The following is a 15,601-nucleotide window of genomic DNA, read 5'->3' as shown; positions in this document are numbered from 1 at the left end:
ATGAAGAGAGGTTGAGCAGATTAGGATTATTTTCATTAGAAAGACGGAGGTTGAGGGGGGACCTGATTGAGGTGTACAAAATCATGAGAGGTATAGACAGGGTGGATAGCAAGAAGCTTTTTCCCAGAGTGGGGGATTCAATTACTAGGGGTCACGAGTTCAAAGTGCGAGGGGAAAAGTTTAGGGGGGATATGCGTGGAAAGTTCTTTACGCAGAGGGTGGTGGGTGCCTGGAACGCGTTGCCAGCGGAGGTGGTAGACGCGGGCACGATAGCGTCTTTTAAGATGTATCTGGACAGATACATGAATGGGCATGAAGCAAAGAGATACAGACCCTAAGAAAATAGGCGACATGTTTAGATAGAGGATCTGGATTGGCGCAGGCTTGGAGGGCCGAAGGGCCTGTTCCTGTGCTGTAATTTTCTTTGTTCTTTGTTCTTTCTCAAGAAATTATTTGTATTGTTGTGCTCATCATTCAAAGAACTGTTTAATGCCTACTGAAGCCGAAGATCTGAATGCCTATCTTCTGAAGGACTATTTTCACATTAGAAGACCTCATTCACCAGGAACGTAACAGGGAAGACTTTCTTATTTTATTTATTCTTAAGAGACAGCTAATTCTTAAAAACTCCACTTTTAAAACCACTTAACTGTTAGTTTTTGAATGTATGTGTGTGAATGCGGGAGTTAGATTAAGTTGAGAAGTTATAAGATCTTTAGACATGGGTTTATCTTAATGTTTAAGATTTTGTTTTTTTTAAATAAATAGTTAATTTGTTGTTGTCTAAAGATACCTGGTTTGGTCTGTTTCTCATGTGAATTCTCTACCGCAGAAGGCAGCGGAGGCCAAATCATTAAATATATTCAAGAAGCAGATAGATATATTTCTTAATACCAAAGGGATCAAGGGATATGGGGAAATAGCAGGGTGCTGAATTAGGCAATCAGCCATGATCCTTTTTGAATGGCAGAGCAGGCCCGAAGGGCCGAATGGCCTACTCCTGCTCCTATTTTCTATATTTCTATGTTTCATTCTGGGGGTTACTAGAGTGTTTAATTTGGCTGTTTTCCGATTGGGTGTGCTTAATAATATGCTGCGACCTGTGGAGTAACGGGACTGAATTAACAGTGCTTTGCTCCCGCCGCTGTCTTAACATCATATAGAGCAAGGTTAGATTTCCCTCCAGGTGGGCAAGTATTCAAAATTTATTAGCTTTGACTCCTTGCAGTTCGGTCATAATAGTTATTTATGCCAACTATGTGGACTTGGCAATTGACATTCGTTAGGCAGTTCACATGGATAGAGGTGATTTATTTCCTCCATTTGAAGTGACATTGACACACTGTTTGGGAGACACACACACTGCAAGCGGTAAATAAACAAAAGTGGCCAAAAGCTGGCCAGCTACCAAGATTTCATAAGGAAATAGATTTTTAAAAGTCTTTCATGATTTAACAACAAGTCTGATCTCTAATTCATCACACAGATGTCGTAGATTTTCACAGTTAGCAGCCCCTCCCACTTAAAATGGCACAAATGATGCATTTTGTCAAAGGAAATACAAACGCTTTTGTAATCTGACAATCGTTCCTGTTTAATATCAAAATGATAATTACACGTCCAGAGGTGTTTCCTCCTCCTCCACTGCTTTTCATTCATTTTCTGTAACTTTCCCAGTCAGCATGTTTCATTTTTTTGAGAATTCCAATCAAGGTCCTAGTTTTAATATAACCTTAATATTGTACAGTCAGCTCTTCCCTGCTGACTTGCTGTTGACTCAAAAACTTACTTTCTGCCTGGAGACAATGAATGAACGAGGTTCATGCACAACTTCAGCTAATAGCTTTTTTGGGGGAAAAGTTTTAACCCGGGTGAGGGGTTTCAATGCAGCATTCATCAATGTTGTCATGGTTGCAGCCTCGAGGGTTCCTGACACTGTCCTATCTTGATACAAAATTTTAAAAAATTGCATTTCCCAGCATTGTTATCAGTTGCCTTGACGAATTCAAAGCAGCAACAATAAAATTACATACTAACTTTGGAATTTTAAATGAAATTTAATTTAGGAACATAGGAATTGTTAGATCAACAAAGACCGAGGTCCATCTAGTTCAGCTTCTACCATCCTGTTCATCAAATGATATACAATGATATTGCACTAATCATAGCAATCAATCTCAATTAATCCAAAACAGACCCAGACACGACACAAAAAAAAACCCAAGTGGTGACGAGCTTTGGGAACTAAAGGTTCAAAGCCAGCTGTTCCTCCAAAGCATGCCACACTTAGCATGTCATGTCTCAAATTACACACACTAGATCCCAAAATGTTATTTTCTGAAATAAATATATCTAATTTGCATTTTGTTTCAGCCAGGTGAGGAGGGGGTCTCAGGTTCCTTTCTTGCCCTTCCTCTTATTTGACCGCAACAGGGTTTATTCCTTTTAAACAGTGAATGTGCTTACCACCTCCATGAGTGTTTTACCTTTTTACCTTTACTGTGATTGTGAAAGAACCAATTACGCAGGTTTTCTTGAGTTTAAACAAGAAAGAGGTAAGTTTATTATACTTAACATTCTAACCTGATTTTAAAAATGCTAAAAAAAGCTACACATTCACGCACACATTCACACAAGAATCACACAGACACACAAATAGATCACAGAGGGAAAAACAGATTTGGTGCTTGAATTAAAGTCCAGAATAAATAAATGTTAAATACACAGTCTGAGGTTGGATGATTCAAAGTGTACTTTGTGGCTGGCCTGCTTTGCTCAGGGCAGTCTGTAGGCTTGGAGGGTCCACAGTCACAGACGGTTTTCAAACTTGGTGTTTCCTGGGGAAAGAGAAATAGAGAGAAAGGGAAGCCCACAGCTTTCTCTGCTGCTGCAGTCTTTGTTTCTGCTTGTCTGTTTGCCTAAAGGCGACAAAACCAGCTCCCCCCGAGATGGACAGACGGTCACATGGCTGCTTCAGGTTTTCTGGAACCTTCTAATGAAATTTGAGGTTAGAAATTGGCTCCACATGCCCCAGGATGCCAATTTACACTTGAAGGGGGTTTGCTCTTTCAAAGTGAGTATGTCAGGATTACCTTGACTATCGTGCTAATGAAGCCATTTTAGGTAATTCAGTCACTTAGAGCAAGTCATTGCCCTGGCTGGGCGTCTTGTTAGACTTTTGTCTCCAGTTCAGTCTCCTGGTATTTCAGATGTTAATTGCAGTGGACATTTTGGCTGCTAGTTTTTTATACGTTATTGTAGGATTTTTTCATTAAAAGAGTAATGTAAGTTTTCAGCCGATGAAATTAATATTTCTCATTTGGCATATGGGGTTTTCTTGACAATTTGAATGAATCGATACTAACAGATTCCACTTTCTCCCGTGGGATTTGCTCTACTGATTGGCTTCTCGCACTCCGAAATATTGGCTGGGTATTAACTCAGAGTTGGGGAGGGAAGGGGATCCCTGTTGTGAGGTTGCGAAACCTGGAAAAACGGGTTTCCCGCAGTCCTGCCCAATTTAACGTTACAACCAGATTACATTTTTTTTGTTTCAGATTCCCAGATGCACCCAGCCAGGTTACTGCTAGGCTAGCTGCGAGAAAGATTGCATATGGGGGAGAGCGGGGGTAGGAAGATGGGAGTCTGGGAAGATTGGGGTTGGGCGGGTGGTGGTAGTAGTGGACCATGTGAGAGGGAGATCGGGGAGGCTGGAGCCAGGGAAGATCAGGGACGCAAAAGCAGAGGGTCATCAGGGTCCATAACCAGGTAACATTGGAGGACAGAGACAGGAATGAGATCAGAAGGACCTTGTTGAGAGATCAGAGGCCCCATGAAGGAGATCATAAGAGTCAGGGCAGTGGGGGAAGATCAGAATGATGGTGGGGATGGGTGTTTGATTTGGGGGAGTTAGTGAAGCAGGATATCCTGGATCCAGTAGGTAAATGGAAAGGCACTTAGCTCCTGGATCCAGCAGTAGCCCCTATAGGAGGCCCTCCAGCATGGAAGTAATGGCCAGATGCCATGGCAGGTAAGTGAGAGAGAAAGAGGGCACCATCTCTCCAACTTTTTGAAATTTGAAATAAAGAAGATCTTTGCAGCCGGTCCCCCTCTGTGGGTCCCCATAGGGCGGCTTCTGGCTGCTGCTGAACCTAGGCAGGCAGGGAGGGCCTCTAAGTCTGCCTGGAGTGCTGGCCCCCTGTTCTGCTGCTGGGAGGCTGCCTCTAGGCAGCTAACTTGTCCCCTGCCTCCTGAGGGGATCTGGTGACAAACTGGAAAATCCCAATTGGCCTCCGACCAACTTTAGGCCTTTAATTAGTTCAATTGGCTACCCAACACCTGCGGGGAACCAGAACACAGGCTGACGGTACTATTTTTAGGACCTGGCCGCCTTGTACCTGGACCTGGAAGAGGCTAAAATCCCTGCCCAATTTCTTTTTGTACGGTGGCAAAAATTCTATGAAACCGCATTTATTCTAACATAACATTATCGCTAATCCTGCGAGGGATCTCTTATTCAGAATTGTTGTCCGACTTCAGTGTTAAGTATTAAGTTGCAAAATGAAAAGCCAAGTGCATCTTTGCAAGATTTTCATTCCCCAGTCCGTTATTTTAAGTGAGGTTTGATACTTGATCTCTACCTAATTGTTTCCATATGTGATAGAGAGATATAAATAAAAACCTTGGTAATTCCTACCTTACCAAGACAAAAATGGTTTCTTTTTCACTATCTTATGAATGGTTCCCAGGAAGTTTATCAATTCCTTTCATTTATGGCATGTCATTTCTGTTGATTTTAAATGCTTTAAAACCTGCAATAAATAGCCTAATACTGCTGTGTAGCACTCCTATATTAGCCATTTAAATGCAAAACCTAAAAAATATACAGTGTGATAGTAATCGTGATTGTGTCTTGAGCTAATTGCCTCAGTTGAGGATAATTCTTAGACATGGAATATTTACAGGTATTATTTAACATGATATAGTGTAGATCAGGGAAAGATTTTACTTACATTCAGGACTCTGAAGGTTTATAGACTCATTTAGATTGGCAAAATCATCACTTCAGAACAACAGTTACATGCAAGTATATTTACTTGAGCTCTCCCAAGGTAATGCTGATGTGCTTAAGGAATGTGATTTGCAACTGCCAGCTACCTAATCATTTTTCCTGATTAAATCCTTTTAATTTTTACCCACATTTATTGACTCTCTGTTGCATATCTGATTAGTAGCATAAACTAGTGTAATTCATTGTTGTTTGGCACCATTTTTGTTTAAAATGTATGTTATTTTCTCGCAATTGCACTCTTGTGAGAGGAAGCAAAAATGCACCTGAAAATGTTTCCCAATTAATTTTAATATACATATGTCATGTTAAAACTATAGTTGCAAATGTAACTTTGCATAAGAATTAGCTGGGAAACTTAACACAGGATGCAACTACTGTTACCATCACAGTGTATTCAAGTATTACTTGCACATAACAATGCAATTCTATTGCAGTTTTGAAGATTTTATGGGCATCTTTTGATGCTTGGTTCAGCTTCCATAATGTCACCGGGGTTAAGTGTAAACTATTTGCTTCACTCTAGTCACATTATGGGAAGATGAAGATATTGGTTACAGATCTTGCAAAGGGCGGCACAGTGGCGCAGTGGTTTGCACTGCAGCCTCACAGCTCCAGCGACCCGGGTTCAATTCTGGGTACTGCCTGTGTGGAGTTTGCAAGCTCTCCCTGTGTCTGCGTGGGTTTTCTCCGGGTGCTCCGGTTTCCTCCCACAGCCAAAGACTTGCAGGTTGATAGGTAAATTGTCCATTATAAATTGCCCCTAGTACAGGTAGGTGGTAGGGGAATATAGGGATAGGTGGGGATGTGGTAGGAATATGGGATTAGTGTAGGATTAGTATAAATGGGTGGTTGATGGTCGGCACAGACTCGATGGGCCGAAGGGCCTGTTTCAGTGCTGTATCTCTAAATAAATAAAAACAGGAAAAAAAAAAACCCTATTTCAGTTTTCCGGCATCTGTAGTACTGATGATGGCATCTGTCTGTCTCAGGAGATGATGGACTGTGCCTGGGGTGTATCTCACTTCTGGATTGAACAATGTCTATTGTGGCTGTCGAGGCTGACTTGTGACTGGCGATTCCTTCTTCAGCTGGCTCAGATGAATAACGTTGGCCTGAGGTCGAATGTTTCCTTCCGCTGGGCTCTCTTTTGCGCCATCTGGTCGTTTCTTTTGTTCTCTGCTTTTTCCACAGCCTTTCCGACTGCTCATCTCCTGGTGCTGATTTCGGCATTAAGGGACAGGTTGCTGGTGATAGTTGATCCAAAGTATGTGAAGCTGTCAACGACCTCCAGAGTGAGGTTGTCAGTGTTGTTGAAAGGTGGAGTCTGTACGTCCTGGCCCATAACTTTGGTCTTCCTGACACTGATTTTCAGTCCAAACTCCCTGCAGGCCCGGGAGAACCGATCTACAAGTGAACTTCAGTGTAGGATGCTAGTATGGCGTCATCAGCAAACAGCAACTCATGGACTAGGACTTTATGCACTTTGGTCTTGGTGCGCAGTCTTGCCAAGTTGAACAGCTTGCCATCAGCTCTGGTATGTAGGTAAACTCCCTCATTTGAGTCGCTGAAAGGGTAGAATAGCAGCATGGAGAAAAATCTGCAAGAGAGTTGGTGACAGGACGGAATAATAATCCACAAATAAACGGGAGGATATTGAGAGGGGTAGAGGAAGTGAGAAACCTTGGAGTGCATGTCCACAGGTCCCTGAAGGTGGCAGGACAGGTAGATAGAGTGGTGAAGAAGGCATATGGAATGCTTTCCTTTATTGGCCGAGGTATAGAATACAAAAGCAGGGATGTAATGCTGGAACTATATAAAATGCTGGTTAGGCCACAGCTGGAGTACTGCGTACAGTTCTGGTCACTACTTTACAGGAAGTACATAATTGCTTTGGAGAGAGTAGAGAGGAGATTTACAAGAATGTAGTCAGGGCTGGAAAATTGCAGCTATGAGGAAAGATTGGATCGGCTAAGGTTGTTTTCCTTAGAACAGAGGAGGCTGAGGGGTGGCTTAATTGAGGTGTACAAAATTATGAGGGGCCTAGATAGAGTAGACAGGAAGGACCTGTTTCCCCCAGCAGAGAGGTCAATTACCAGGGGCACATATTTAAGGTGATTGGGAGAAGGATTAGAGGGGATATGAGGAAAATCTTTTTCACCCAGAGGGTGGTGGGTGTCTGGAATTTACTGCCTGGATCGGTGGTGGAGGCAGAAACCCTCAATCCATTTAAAAGGTACCTGGACCTGCACCTGAAGTGCAGTAACTTGCAAGGCTTCAGACCAGGTGGTGGAAGGTGGGATTAGAATGGGTGACTAGTTTTTTCAGCTGACGCAGACCTGATGGGCTGAATGGCCTCTTTCTGTGCGATAGCTTTTCTGTGGTTTGGTTCTATGGTAGCCCTGCTTTACCCCGCTGCTGATCTTCAAAGAGTCTGATGTTGCTCCATTGTAACTGATGGTACTGTGCATGTTCTCCTGGAGGACAGCCTGTTTTCCGCAGCAGTTTGAAGAGATCGAAGGCCTTGGTAAGGAGGTCTGTGAAGACAATGCAGAGTGGTCTGTGCTGTTCATGGCACTTCTCCTGTAACTGCTGAAGTGAGAAGATCATGTCAACTGTCGATCTGCCTGTTCTGAAGCCACACTTCGACTCAGGATAGATGCGTGACACCAGGGTCTGCAATCTGATCAGAGCAACATGAGCAAAGACCTTCCCCACAATACTTATCAAGGGGTGGCTTGGTAATTGTTGCAGTCACTACAATCCCCCTTATTTCTGTCTAAGGGACTATGTTTGCCTCATGCATGTCTTGAGGCACAGATCTTTCCTTCCAACAGAGACACAGGGCGGCACAGTGGCGCAGTGGTTAGCACTGCAGCCTCACAGCTCCAGGGACCCGGGTTCAATTCTGGGTACTGCCTGTGTGGAGTTTGCAAGTTCTCCCTGTGTCTGCGTGGGTTTTCTCCGGGTGCTCTGGTTTCCTCCCACAAGCCAAAAGACTTGCAGGTTGGTAGGTAAATTGACCATTATAAATTGTCACTAGTATAGGTAGGTGGTAGGGAAATATAGGGACAGGTGGGGATGTTTGGTAGGAATATGGGATTAGTGCAGGATTAGTATAAATGGGTGGTTGATGGTCGGCACAGACTTGGTGGGCTGAAGGGCCTGTTTCAGTGCTGTATCTCTAATCAAATCTAATCTAAAGTCGTCGAGATGCTGTCGCAGTGCCGGTTTTCCACTTTTGCTGATTTCAGGTGGGATGCTGTCATTTCCCAGAGTTTTACCACTGGTCAATGACCTTGTTGAGCTCCAGTATGGTGGGCTCACTGTCCAACTCATCCATGAGAGGAAAGTCTGGAATGGCGCTGAGATCTTCTTCAGTGACAATGTTCTCTGTCGCATAGAGTTCGAGGTAATGCTCCACCCACCTTCCCATCTGCTCGCTAGGTTCAGTGATGATCGACGATCACCCCTGTCTTTGTCTTCAGGGAGCTGATTTGGTTTCTGTTGGGCCCGTTGCTTTCTTAATTCCTTCATACATCCCTCTAGCATCCCTGGATTCACCAGCTGATTGTATGCCGTTGCAGACTTCCAACCAGTAATGATTGGCGCAGTGCTGAGCAGTCTGATTCTGGAAGCTCTAGGAGCATCTAGTTTTGTTTGCTGGGGACTTGCTTGTAGTTCATGAGTTGGTTGCAGTAACTGACTGCATTTCAGTCCAATAAGTCTCAAACCAGTCAGCATTCCTCCAATCTCTCTTCCCGTACGCAGTGATGCAGAGTTATAGATGGTGACGTGCAGATGATTCCACTTTGACACTGCACTCTGGCCTTGGGCATTGTTGTCTGAAAGAGCCTGATCAAAGATATTGAGGAACTCCTGGGTCCTTGCTGGTTCAGTAGTATGGTAAGTGTTGATCCAAGGGAAACCTTTCTTCTTGGAGTGGTATAACTTCCTTGGCTGAAACCCGACCTTGCTACACACCAGGGTGTGGTCAGTGTCACAGTTAGCGCTGTGACAGCTATGAGTGATGAGGACACTGTTGAGGGTGGTAGGTCTGGTGATAATGACATCTAGTTGGTGCCTGTGGAGTGATTTCTGATGTCTCCAGGGCACCTTGTGGCACAGTCTGGTTTTGAAGTAGCTGTTCATCACACAGAGCCCATGGTAACCGCATAGCTCCAGCAACCTGTGTCCATTTTCGTTCATCTCGCCGATTCACTGGTGCCCTGTGCACATTGGCCAAGCTGTGTAGTCAGTACCCACCCTTGTGTTGAAGTCCCCTAGAAAGTACAGTCCCTCGGTTCTGGGAATTCTGCTGATGGCAGCGTCGTATGTCTCATAGAACTGATCCTTGACATCTAGGGTGGAGGTGAGTGTCAGGGTATAGATGCACATGAGGTTAACTGGGCCCATGACAAGCAAAGAGTAAGAATTCTCTCTGAGCCTTCTGTGGGGGTTTAATCATCGCAAGTCGTGTTTTTTTTACTGCGAAACCCACTCCATGCTCAAGTCTTTCCTCATGGGCTTTCCCCTGCCAGAAGAACATGTAATGTTTCTCTTTAAGGGTCCACATTGAGCTTTGTAAGTTGTTTGTTGATCACAGCTGTCTTGCATGTGTCATTGACCTGCAGAAGGTTGTTGGTAAGGCCAGTCCTTATGTTCCAGCTTGTGATGCGAAAGACTGGTGTCTTCTTTGTTGAGTTTGTCTTGCCTGGTGCATAGATTATCGACCCGCCAGTCGAGAGATGACTCTCTAAGCTCCAAGCAAGCAGGTTGTGGCAGGACAGCACCAAACTGATGGGGAATGCCCAGCTTGGTGCAGGCGGTAACTCCAATGAGACGCGATGATCTCTCCCACTGTCGGAAGTAACCCCTGGTGCTCATGCTCTACATCAATCAAGCAAGAGCTTATAACCAGTAACTGTTGCTTCCCGTGTTGTGCCAACGTAAACCACAAGGCTGGAGTGTCCTTTCCAGGGCGCAGGCTGGGCAAATAGTCTGGAGACCCTGACTTACCCAACCATCAGGACACCCCTCTCAGTTTTACTAGTAATGTCTAAAGGAAAGGAAGAAATCAGTACCGTTTGGTACCAGCTCTATTGCAGGAGTTGCCGGAAAGTTCTCTGATAAATGACATTACTACCTGCGGGACTCCATTCTGGATTTTCTGTTGGGGTTTACTCCCTTAGCCTTCTTCTCTCCCAAGACACCCACAAGGCAATGAGGCTATTTACCCATAGCTGGGGTCTGGTTCATGGGCACCAGGGCGGAACCACATGCCAGTGGGCCTGCATGCACATGTTTGGGGGCCAGGCCTCATAGAGAGAAACAGGCCCTTCGGCCCACCGAGTCTGTGCTGACCAACAACCACCCATTTATACTAATCCTATATTATTCCCATATTTTCTACCATTCTCCTACCACCTACCTACACTAGGGGCAACTTACCTATCAACCCACAAGTCTTTGGCTGTGGGAGGAAACCAGAGCACCCGGCGGAAACCCACACGGTCACAGGGAGAACTTGCAAATTCCACACAAGCAGTACCCAGAATTGAACCCAACTCACTGGAACTGTGAGGCTGCGGTGCTAACCACTGCGCTTCCTCTGAGTCCCTTGTATTTTAGCCTGGGACTGAGGGGTACCCAGTTTAAGTATGTCGCCATGGGGAGGCACTACATAGGGCTTGCTTATGGAAAGGCTGTGTACTGGCAGGGAGAGACATATGCACTCGGCTCTCTGTTTCACAATACTTGTACCTGTACTGCTAGCCAGCGGTGAGGGCTGAAAGCGAGAGGTGACAAGCAGACTAACCGCTATGCAGCATCCACTACGCTAACACGCTCAACGCATCACATCAACCGGAAAAGCACACCTGTAATTCATTTGTTTATTTTTTTCAAAATGCATTTCAATACTGTAATACTGTGCTGTTGTATAAACATGCCCTAATAAGGCCTACACCACTGGAGAACCATTCCAAATCAGGAGATTTGATAACCTTTTCCTGAACTGGAATTTGCAGAAAACATCTGAACTGCTTCACTTTTATGCCTTTCACAAAACTATTGTCCAAGGGAGAATATAAAAGCTTGGGGAGAGGGTCGCAGTTTTAGAAAAATTACTGAGGAATTGTGTTGTCTGAGTGAAATTTGCTTATGTTCAGCCTTTCTTTTATATTCTTTTGTTCTTTTCTTTTGGGCCTCCTTATCTCGAGAGACAATGGTTAAGCGCCTGGAGGTGGTCAGTGGTTTGTGAAGCAGCGCCTGGAGTGGCTATAAAGGCCAATTCTGGAGTGACAGGCTCTTCCACAGGTGCTGCAGAGAAATTTGTTTGTCGGGGCTGTTGCACAGTTGGCTCTCCCCTTGCGCCTCTGTCTTTTTTCCTGCCAACTACTAAGTCTCTTCGACTCGCCACAATTTAGCCCTGTCTTTATGGCTGCCCGCCAGCTCTGGCGAATGCTGGCAACTGACTCCCGCGACTTGTGATCAATGTCACACGATTTCATGTCGTGTTTGCAGACGTCTTTATAGCGGAGACATGGACGGCCGGTGGGTCTGATACCAGTGGCGAGCTCGCTGTACAATGTGTCTTTGGGGATCCTGCCATCTTCCATGCGGCTCACATGGCCAAGCCATCTCAAGCGCCGCTGACTCAGTAGTGTGTATAAGCTGGGGGTGTTGGCCGCTTCAAGGACTTCTGTGTTGGAGATATAGTCCTGCCACCTGATGCCAAGTATTCTCTGAAGGCAGCGAAGATGGAATGAATTGAGACGTCGCTCTTGGCTGACATATGTTGTCCAGGCCTCGCTGCCGTAGAGCAAGGTACTGAGGACACAGGCCTGATACACTCAGACTTTTGTGTTCCGTGTCAGTGCGCCATTTTCCCACACTCTCTTGGCCAGTCTGGACATAGCAGTGGAAGCCTTACCCATGCGCTTGTTGATTTCTGCATCTAGAGACAGGTTACTGGTGATAGTTGAGCCGAGGTAGGTGAACTCTTGAACCACTTGCAGAGCGTGCTCGCCAATATTGATGGATGGAGCATTTCTGACGTCCTGCCCCATGATGTTCGTTTTCTTGAGGCTGATGGTTAGGCCAAATTCATTGCAGGCAGCCGCAAACCTGTCGATGAGACTCTGCAGGCACTCTTCAGTGTGAGATGTTAAAGCAGCATCGTCAGCAAAGAGGAGTTCTCTGATGAGGACTTTCCGTACTTTGGACTTCGCTCTTAGACGGGCAAGGTTGAACAACCTGCCCCCTGATCTTGTGTGGAGGAAAATTCCTTCTTCAGAGGATTTGAACGCATGTGAAAGCAGCAGGGAGAAGAAAATCCCAAAAAGTGTGGGTGCGAGAACACAGCCCTGTTTCACACCACTCAGGATAGGAAAGGGCTCTGATGAGGAGCCACCATGTTGAATTGTGCCTTTCATATTGTCATGGAATGAGGTGATGATACTTAGTAGCTTTGGTGGACATCCGATCTTTTCTAGTTGTCTGAAGAGACCACGTCTGCTGACGAGGTCAAAGGCTTTGGTGAGATCAATGAAAGCAATGTAGAGGGGCATCTGTTGTTCACGGCATTTCTCCTGTATCTGACGAAGGGAGAACAGCATGTCAATGGTCGATCTCTCTGCACGAAAGCCACACTGTGCCTCAGGGTAGACGCGCTCGGCCAGCTTCTGGAGCCTGTTCAGAGCGACTCGAGCAAAGACTTTCCCCACTATGCTGAGCAGGGAGATTCCACGGTAGTTGTTGCAGTCACCGTGGTCACCTTTGTTTTTATAGAGGGTGATGATATTGGCATCGCGCATGTCCTGTGGTACTGCTCCCTCGTCCCAGCACAGGCATAGCAGTTCATGTAGTGCTGAGAGTATAGCAGGCTTGGCACTCTTGATTATTTCAGGGGTAATGCTGTCCTTCCCAGGGGCTTTTCCGCTGGCTAGAGAATCAATGGCATCACTGAGTTCCGATTTGGTTGGCTGTATGTCCAGCATGTATAACCATGATTTCAGCAACTTTTATCCATACACTAATGGAACCATCACTTACAAGTCTCCAACCTGCCTGCTGAACAGAAGTGGAAATATGTCCTGTGCTTGTGGTTAGAGCTGTAAATGAGTCTGAATGTATAATGGTCATTGCATTTTATATTTATAGGAAATTGCCACAGTATGGGGCTTAGAGATTTTAGCAGGTTTCTTTAAAACTTCCAAATATGGGCAAGAAATCTGATTTATTTTTTTGTCTTTTCATTTTTAAAAAGAAGTTGTTCCACTTTCATACTGTCAATTCCTGATGCTGATCACCAGTTTGTTGGTTGTGTGATATAGGTCTAAGTGATGGTTATCTTACATTGTTCCACTCAATCAAAAAAGATGTCAGTAAGAATTATATTTTCCTTTGGTTGCAATTAAATTTTTAAATCCTGAAATAAAATATTTTATGGACTTTTTGGCTAAATCTAGCAGTGTTTACCTTCATTGCTACTAAAATAGAGAATATTGAAATGCATTTTGAAAAAAATAAACAGATGAATTGGGACCAGACACAGAGCTATGCACAGCTGAATCATTTTAATGAAAATGATAAGAGTCGAAGCAGCATGGCAGAACGAGTATGCCGGTGTAGCAGCAGGGATGTTGTGGTGACACGGAGATGTAGGATGCAGGTTGGCACCCACGATTCCCACACAGTTGCATGTCTCATTATTTTAAATCCACATAACCCTACAACTGACATTTTTTATTTCAGAAGACCTCATTAAAATAATGAGCTATTTTAGAAATAATAACAAATATTGGTTTGCTTTTAACGATCTATAAATAGTAGTATTATGAAGTGCATTTGTCTTTGATTTATAAATTGAGTGGACTATGGTTGTACGTTGGAAAGCCTAGCTGAAATCGCCTTACCTTGGAGCTGCTATGTGGTTTAAAAAAAACATCATGGATTCCTCCCCTCTTTTGCCAGGAGGAGCATAATCAATCAACCCATGATTATTGTGAAATGCTAGTAGATTTCCTGTGGTACTGCTTATGGCACATCAGAGGATCATGTGGTACATGATATAGTGGGACTACAACACCACCTGGTGCCCTGTAATCTGCAACAACAGTGCCACCAGGACCTGTTTACGTAGGGAATTTGCATTAAACCTGATTACATAGACAATTATAATGTTGAATATTGGAATAAAAAGTGCGGCCAACAGTTGTGCCAACAGGAAGAGAAGTTTGTGGACAGGTTGTGTACCTACACAAAACTTTTAATACAATAAAGATGTCTTCAAAAAAAATTCCAAATAAACACTAAGTATTTTAATCAGGGCATCTGAAAGAAAAGGTTCCAATTGAGTGGCCACATAGCTTTAAGTGGCTGGCATTGTGTTTAAATTCATCAAATGAGTCCTCACAATGGACTTCACTAACTTACATCAGGCATGATCTGGCTGGGACCTTGTTCTCCATTTTTAGAAATACTACTGCAAAGTATTTCAGTGAGTTCTGACATGAATATTTCACAGTGAACATTGGTGCCTATGCTGGAGGGATGGTCTTCTGCTGCACAGTTGTGTTTCAATGAGTGTTAGGTGTTAAGGTGCCACAGCACACGTTGACGTTGGCTATAGATTTTTACTTATGACTTCCCTTCCATGGGAAATGTCTGATCTTAGCTGTATTGAGGCATTGAGCAAAGACTGGATGCTTCCTTAGAAGGAGGAGAAGGAAAAGTCAAACATTGAATTGTGTGGGCCATTCCAGTGCAACCTCTATATTTTGGACACGCTCCCTTATACTAATGATGGAACTGGGAAGGGAGGACTGCTATTTGCCGTGGAGGTAAGGGGACTTGTTACTGCAGACAGCAGGTAGGCAGAAAGGTTATCATTCTTTGATTTGAGCCACAGAGCTGCAAATGGAGAAGTGCCTTTATACGTTGTTTAAAACCTGTAAACAGCTGAGGCTGTTTAAGAATGGTGCAGTTCTTTACAGATCAAGCAGTCACACTGTTCAATTAAATAATAATAAGGCGCTTTGTCATTTATTTACAAATTTGATTAACAAAAGTTCTTTTTTTAAAGATTTCCCACTACCTCTTCTATCCTTCCACTTTATACTAACAATGGAATAGTGGGTTTCTGATGCCCAGCCAATGACAATGCTGTGTAGTTGCACCCTTTATGCAGTGCTTGATTGATCGCTCTCCCGTTCTGCAGCTTTGCACTCTGGAGGGCTCCACTTGCTCTCTACCTGAGATCAAGAATTCTCAAAGAAGAGAAATAAAAACACAAAATCCTGGAAAAAAAGCAGCAGATCAGTCAGCATCTGAAACTACAAGACGGGTTATGATAATATGTGTTTGTAGACAACTAGGGTAGGTGACAAGGTTGACTAAAAACCCATGTCTTTCAACGTGTCAGTTCTTCAGTGAACTGATCGTGTTGTGCTGCCAAGCTAACCAATTACAGCAAAAAGTCTTCATTTTTTTTCAGTTTTTTTGTTTAGTTGCATTAAAGCTTTGTTTCCT

The 15,601-nt window shown here is 44.2% G+C and overlaps 1 protein-coding gene across 5 annotated transcripts in view; it reads left to right on the top strand.

The window, feature by feature from the left end:
- si:ch211-212o1.2 (uncharacterized protein LOC492735 homolog) overlaps positions 1-15,601 on the top strand; it is a 138,801-nt gene that overhangs the window by 64,022 nt on the left and 59,178 nt on the right. The window lies entirely within an intron of this gene.

Source organism: Heterodontus francisci, chromosome 17 (assembly GCF_036365525.1).
Source record: "Heterodontus francisci isolate sHetFra1 chromosome 17, sHetFra1.hap1, whole genome shotgun sequence".
Classification (NCBI taxonomy): domain Eukaryota; kingdom Metazoa; phylum Chordata; class Chondrichthyes; order Heterodontiformes; family Heterodontidae; genus Heterodontus; species Heterodontus francisci.
This window is presented reverse-complemented; position numbering and strand designations above follow the sequence as displayed.